We start from the raw sequence: 8,068 nt of genomic DNA on the forward strand, positions 1-8,068 counted from the left end.
ATAAACAAAGACATAAATAACACCTGAAAAAATGGTATGGCAATTATCAAGCGGGATTTTAATCAACATGTCAATCGGTCGAAGCAGCTCAGTCAGGGTAGCCTTGACGAGGAGACTATTGCGTATCGACAATAGATATCTTAAATACTGTGGAATGGAACAGGACAACAAGGGGAGAGGCCAAATTATATTTGGATACTGGGTAATGAACACAGCATGGTGTTAGATTTGGCGGGAGGTGAGCACTTTGGTGATAGTTACCAAAATTCAGTTATGTTTACTTGAGCTTTTCAAAGGGATAGGTCTCCACCGGAGGTCAAGCGCTACTGCTGGGGGAAGGAAAATTTCAATGCGATTAGATAATAGTACGCATGCACAGTTTGTGCAAGGAAATGGCAGGGAATGGGCAGAATAGAAATGTGGCGCTTATTCAAGGAGCAGGTTCTGTGTGTCTTTGATAAGTATGTTCCTGTCAGAGAGGGAGGAAATTGTCAAGCGCAGCAGTCATGATTACTAAGGAAGTTGAATCTCTTGTTAAGATGAAGAAGGCTTGTGTTCGCATGAGATACGAAGGCTCAGTTAGGGGCATTGAAAGTTACAAGTTAAACAGGAAAGACCTGAAGAGAGAATGAAGACGAGCCAGGAGGGAACTGAGAATTTGTTGGCAGATAGGATAATGGAAAATCCTAAAACTCTCCATAGGTATGTAACGGCTAAAAGAATGAATGGACTAAAATATGGCCAATGAAGGACAGTCGTGGTCAGTAGTGTGTGGAGTCAGAAGTGATGGGGAAGCACAAAAGCAATATCTTCCATCGGGATTCGCACTGGAAAAACAAAATATTGTCGAGGACAATACTGAGATACAGGCTACTAGACGAGATAGGATTGAAGTTCCCAAGGACGATGTGTTACAAACTCTGAAAATGTGAAAATATATAAATTCCCGTGGGCCGGATGGGATTTATCCTAGGATTCTCTGGGAAACCAAGAATCAGATTTCTGAGCATTCCACTTTGATCTCTATGTTGCCAATGTCCAAAGGTATAGAACCAGAACACTACAGGATAGTAAAAGTTGTTCCCTCATTCAAGAAGGGAAGTAGAGTAAATCGTGGAAATTATAAACCATTGACCCTTCCGTCAGTTGTGGGTAAAGGGTTGGAAAAGTTCTAAGAGATAAGATTTGTAATCAACTCGATTGGAATAAGTTTATGAGGGAAAGTCAAGCCGGTTTTGTGAATGGGAGGTCTCGACTCACAAACTTTATTGAGTTATTTTAGTAGGTCATTAAACTGAATGTCGGTTTGCTCACTGAATTGTGAAGTTCATTTCCAGACGTTTCATCACCCTACTAGGAAACTATTTCAATGGATCTCCAAGCGAAGCACTGTTCATGATTCCTGCTTTCTATTTATATGTTTCCGTTTCTTTGGGTTGGTGATGTTATTTCCGGTGGTGATGTCGTTTCCTGTTATTTTTCTACAGGGGTAGTCAATGGCGTCGAGCTCGAAGTGTTTGTTGATAGAGTTTTGGTCGGAATGCCATGCTTCAAGGAATTCTTCTGCATGTATCTGTTTGGCTTGTCCGAGGATGGATGTGCTGTCTCAGTCGACTGTAGTGTTTGTCTAATGTAGTGTTTGTTACAGTTCTTGCACGGTATTTTGTAAATATCATCAGTTTTTGCATATGGACAAGTAGGCAGAAAACTAGCCACCAGGATACATGAACATCAACAATCCATAAAAATACGTGACCCTCTCACTGGTATCCTTACATACAGATAAGGCATGGCACCACTTTGACTTAGACAAAGCATCCATCCAAGCACAAGTGAAACCGAGAATTCCGAGAAGCATGGCATTCCAACCGCAAATCCATCAAAAAGAACATCGAGGTAGACCCCAGAAAAAAGAACAGGAAATGATATCAGTACAGGAAATGACATGACCAACCCAATGAACCCCAAACATGTAAATAGAAAGCAGAAATCATGAACAGTCAGTCGCTCGAAGGGCCACTGAAGATGTTACCCAGGAGGGTAACAAAACGTCTGGAAATGAGCCTTCCAGCCCAGCGAGCAAATGTTCATGTGGAAGCTAAACCTGAGCTACAAATCTTGTCAAAACTCACCAGGTGACTAAAAAGATAGATGAGGATAAAGCCGTTCATGTAATGCAGGTTTGGATTTCAGTTAGCCGTTTGATAAATTTCGCCATGGTAGGTGACTGCTCAAAATACTGAGGTATGGGCTTAAGGGGGATTTCGTGCTTTGGATCAGAAATTAGCCAGCTGAAAGAAGACAGAGGGTGTTACTTGATGGGAAAACTTCATCCTGGAATTATGTTGGTTGTGGTGTACTGCAACGATCTGTTTTGGGTTCACTGCTTTTTGTCATTTTTTGTAAACGACCTGGATGGGGGCGGAGAAGGATGGGTAGTAAATTTGCGGACGACACTGAGTTCGGTACAGTTGTGCATCGTGCTGAAGGATATTGTAGGTTACATAGGGATACAGGTATGCTGCAGAGCTGGGCTGAGAGTTGGCAAATGTAATTTAATGCAGAAAAGTGTGAGAAAAAACATGGCATTAAAAATATCACAGAATATAAAGATCGATAGCAGAAGTTTATCTTAAAATATAAAATGAAAAAGAGAGGCAAAAGTAAACGTTGACCCTCTCGTGAATAAGAAGGGGCATTTACTTATGGTATATGCGGAAATAGCCGTGACATTGGACAAGCATTTGCGTCGGTCTTCACAGTGGAGAATATTAATAACATGCCAGTAATTGACAAAGAGATGACGTTTGGTGACGACCTGGGAACAGTCATTATAACAAAAGAACTAGTGCTGGATTGTTGAAGCTAATATTGCAAAGGATGGTTACGTCTCCAGGACCTGATGAAATGCATCGCAGGGTACTAAACTCAATGGTATGTAAAAAAGAACTGTGCTTGTGGCATTTTTCCAAAATTCGTTGGTCTCTGGGGCAGTCCCAGCAGATTGGAAAACACAAATATGACGTCACTCATAAAAAAAACGGTGGCAGACAAAATATGCGGAATTAGATCAGATTACTTACAGTGTCGAAGCAGACCCTTTGGCCCAACAATTTCACACCAACCGCCGAAGTGCAACCCACTCAGACCCATTCTCCAACATGATAGACCAGTTTGTTTAACCTCTATCGTGCATAAATTTCTTGAGTCTATTATCGAGGAAGAAATAGCAGGGCATCTCGGTAGAAATTTGACAGAGGCAGCATGGGTTAATGAAGAGCAGGTCATTCCTGCAAAATCTTTTCTAATTCTATGATGGCATTACGAGCATGGTGTACAACGGGACCCAGTGAATTGATGTGCTTAGATTTTCAAAATGGCCTCGACAAGGTGCTGTTCAGGGGCTGACAGTAAACGGATGCATGCTGTTAAGGGTAATGTATGAGAATGGATTGAGGATTGTTTGCCCAACAGGAAGCGCAGAGCATGATAAATGAGTGCTATATTATTGACCATCAACGGTGTTCCTCAGGGATTTAACTGGGACCGCAATTATTGACAATTTATATGGATGATTTGGATTTTGGAGCCATGCACATCGTGTCAAGGTCTGCAGTTGACACAAAGTGAGTAGCAGAGCAAAGTGTGCGGAGGACTGTGATAATCTGCAGAGGAACATTGAAATATTGGGTTAATGGGAAATATTCTGGCAGATGGAATTCCGGATTTGAAGGTGTTCGCTGATGACACTATTCGCCTGTGTGGAAAAGGCTTATATCGAAAATTCAGAAGAATGAGGCCGGATCATATGGAAACATATAAGAATATGAAGGTCATGTGTGAGATAGAGGTCGAGAGCATGCTTCCATTAGCAAATGAAACTAATGCAAGAGGGCACAGCCTCTAGATTAAAAGGAGATATACGACTGAATTGAGAAGGAATTTCTTCATCCAGAGAGTTGTTCCTCGATGGAATGCTTGCCCAACGATGTAGTTGATGCTCAATCAATCAATGTTTTTTAAGCTAGGGCTGTTTTTTTTTAACAATAAAAGAAGTAAAGATTACCTTCAGAGTTTGGTTAAGTGGATGCGTGTCAATGGAAAGATCAGGTATGAGCTTAATGAATGGCGAAGCAGTCTCTAAGGCCTGTACGGCAAAGCCTTGCTCCTCGTTATCATGTTCTATGAATGTATGTGTCACATATTACGCAATTTTAGGGAAAGCTTCCATGGAGCTGTTGGGGGAGGTATTGAGAGTGAAGGCACAGTGCACCACGACGCCCCGGAGGGAATGGTTCCTGGTGAAGGCTGACAAGGGCGGGGAGGGGGATATATGTTTGGTAATAGCATTTCGCTGGAGGTGGTGGAATTAGTAAAATATTTCGTTGATCACTTGGAGAACCAGTGTGCTTAAGCCTCCAGACCAAATTCTGAAAAATAATGTGATGAGAATGAATCGTTGTTTCATGATGGACATTTGCAAGATGGGTCCAAAGTCCTTCTTTGGTGCAGTGAAAGTCACAATGGCTTTGAGAAGCTAACTGTAGCAGCCATATATCATTGTGGCCACAAGAGCGGGTCATAGTCAGAGATTTTCTTGTCTCCTAAAGCCTGTCTAACACATAGCCTGCGATTAAACGTCACCTATGATTTGTCACCGGCAGTCTCCATTAACAGCTGTTCACTCTCCGAGCGAGAGCGTTATTCACCTCATTGACCAAATGTTCTTCTGTTTCTTTTCTTCTTTCCCTACCAACTGTTTACTACTTTACAATACCGAATGAGACATGATGGGATAGTTCCTTTTCGCCTGAATGATTGCAGTGTGAAAGAAACAATGCACAGGAGAAGCACACCAGATTAGTCAGCATCTGAGTAGCAAGAGATATTTAAATAACAACCCTTGTTGAGGATTCCTTACTGAAGTTGCAACAATACTGAAAAGCTCAACACCGTCTAGAAAACAGCAGCTGAATTGAGCAGCAACACACAACTAATAAAACATCGACAAACACCCATTCCCACCATAACCAAACGCTCAGACATGCAGTCTGCACCATCCACTAGATGCACTGCAGATATTCACCAAGGCGCCTTCAAGAGTACATTACAAACTCACAACTGCTTCCATCTAAAAGGAAAAGGGCATTAGACAGATAGGAAAGACCTACAACCCACTTACCATCCTGATCTGGAAATATAGTGCCATTCCTCCAGAATCACTAGGTCAAAATTGTGGATTTCACTGACCTATAATTTGGATCTACCGACAGCATACAGGAACGATGGTTCAAGAAGGCAGCTCCAGTGAAATCAGGAATGAACAATAAATTCTGACTTGTTCTGGAATACCCACATCCGACGAAGACTGAAAATCATATGCTGTGGTGTTCTGAAGATTCTCTATTACTGAGATATCGAGACATAATTGGAGGGTCGCTGGAGAGAAACTGCGGAAATGTGGTGACGATTCAATTACTTGTCTGCCCTGAAAATTCATCAGGGCAACCATACCGGGGGAAAGCCATTCAAGTGTGGAAAGGGAGTTGCTCAGTTCTCTAACTTGCTGCCTCACCAGTGGGTTCACACGGACAAGAAACCAATTAATGGTCCAGAGTATACAAAAGGCATTAAAAGGTCTCACGAACTGCTGTACCATCAACGTGTTCACGCTGATGAGAAACAATTCAAGTGTTCTCTCAGAGGGAATGGGTTCAGGCCGTCATTTGATCTCACTTTACATCTGCGAACTCAGTGGAGAGAGGCCGTTCGACTTTTCTAAGAATGGGAAAGGATTCTTTCAGTCATTTAGTCTGCTGAGACAACAGTGGGTTCACACAGAGGAGAGACCATTCGTTCGCTGTGATTTAAAATAATAAATTGATTCTGGCAATCTGCTGAAATACAAGCGAGTTCATACTGGAAAGAAACCATTCACCTGAATGTATACGATTTGCCTTTGAATGGAAAAGTGAACCAGAGTTGACTTTCTGGGTGTACCGGTGCACTAAAGAAGGCATTTGCTAAATCCACAGCAGAGAACCATTTACTGTCCGGTGGAATTTGGGCTAGTATAGTACAAGGATTAGGAACATTTGGGGCGGGCAGAACAACAGCATAATTGACTACCTGCGGGTCTTGAACAATCCTCCATTTCCACGATTCACCTGGCATGTTTGCCTTTTTGACCGGAAAAATGGGGGCTCTCACCGGTGATTATCCGCGGGATTATCACTTCAGCCTTCAGGAGGGATTCAAAGACTGGAGTAATTCCTTTACAGCCGCGGGTTTAAACGAGTCTTGTGTTCTGCAAGGACAGTGGAGTGAAAGTATTCACTATCTGAAATATCGAGATATAATTGGAGGGTCGCTGGAGAGAAACTGCGGAAATGTGGTGACGATTCAATTACTTGTCTGCCCTGAAAATTCATCAGGGCAACCATACCGGGGGAAAGCCATTCAAGTGTGGAAAGGGAGTTGCTCAGTTCTCTAACTTGCTGACTCACCAGTGGGTTCACACGGACAAGAAACCAATTAATGGCCCAGACTTCGGGATTATTCTTTTGATTTCACAGCTTCGTATGGACCCCACATCACGTTTGCCTTTTGTCTTGCACTCAGCAGGGACCCTTCTTATCTTGGGTCCAAGACACCAACCATAGCTCAACGCCAGGCTACCCTCTTGGCGGGGGTTACCTGGACTGCCCTATTTGCCTGAGTTAGCCAATTTAGTTTCTCCATATATATATCCTTATGTCTGCATTGAAGCAGATATGCACCTCTTCCCTGAAGACACAAGCTTTCGTTTTTTTTGTGCCAGTAGTACCGATCGGTCCAAATCCTGCCACCTGTCACTGGATGTGTTCGCCAATGGTACTTGAGGAAATGAGCGTTCCACATCAAAAGGATAGGGTCTACTTGCCGTCACAGATATTTTGGATAAGTTTACACTGACTGCACATCTGTGATCGTTCTAATAAAATTGCACAATAATAACTGATCTGGTTCAAACAATCTCCTAAAACAATCCTTCTCATATGATTTGTAAGGGCCATGACGGTGTATGCGTGCTGTGCAGTACCTCATGTCTCCAGCAAGAAAATCGGTGTTTATGGGATTAACATGGTTACTTGTTTCCTGGGCGAGCGAATCGCTCACTGAACGTATGGCTCTCTGGCTTAATCGTCACTCATAGCCATGCATCAGCGGTAGTGAGTCGTATTTTACAGCCTGCGCTGGTAAATCTTCTTTTTATATTTCCTGCAAGCCTGTCGGGATACTGCGCAAATCCGAACCCAATCTCACTATGAGATCGCCAGCCTTCAGATTTAAAGGACAGAATTCCGAGAAATGAAATGAGAATTGGAATGTTTCACCATTACTGGTTTTGCACAATAAGGGTGCGGTTAATCTCTCTTGTGTCACGAATCCTGATGCATCCATTGCGTCGACTCTCTCAACTGCCTTGATTTAAGGACTGAATATGTTGCCCCTGTATCTAACAAAAAAGTAACTGGCGCACCTTCCACACATAATACATTTTCCCTTGAGACTAGAATTCTCTTCTTCTTATCAACACCTCAATGTAAGGGACCTGAAACATTCGAGTTCCTTTCCAGATACGGAGTTGTTTTTTTTTTCCCGTTCTTTGACTGGTGATATGGTAGTTTACTGGCCTTGTAAGTCTGCTATTAGTTCGGTTTAACTTTACATTTTTTTCTGTCTGTCTGCAATACTTGCCTCTGCAAAGTCAGGTTCTTAATTCTTTGTCTCCCTGTGCTTTTATTGGTTTCGAAATAAATGCTAATTTTCCATTACAATGGACATCACATTATTTTTACAGGTCGCTGCAACAGCGAGGGCCGAAGTGCCTGTACTGCATTGTAACGTTCTATGTAGTAATCTACATTTCCTGCTGGTTTCTGATGTCTCTCCTCAATGTGGAAGCTTCCAGTCACATCTTCCAGAGATTTGTATGCACTTCATTTAATCGGGGCAACTGTATTTCCTGCTCAGAATGTGATCTCTCTGAAATGGAGAGAGGGAAACAGAGTCGGTGACAAAGCTG

The sequence above is a fragment of the Chiloscyllium plagiosum genome, unplaced genomic scaffold (genome assembly GCF_037043375.1).
Source record: "Chiloscyllium plagiosum isolate Xiang-an unplaced genomic scaffold, Cpla_swu_hap1 HiC_scaffold_21, whole genome shotgun sequence".
Classification (NCBI taxonomy): domain Eukaryota; kingdom Metazoa; phylum Chordata; class Chondrichthyes; order Orectolobiformes; family Hemiscylliidae; genus Chiloscyllium; species Chiloscyllium plagiosum.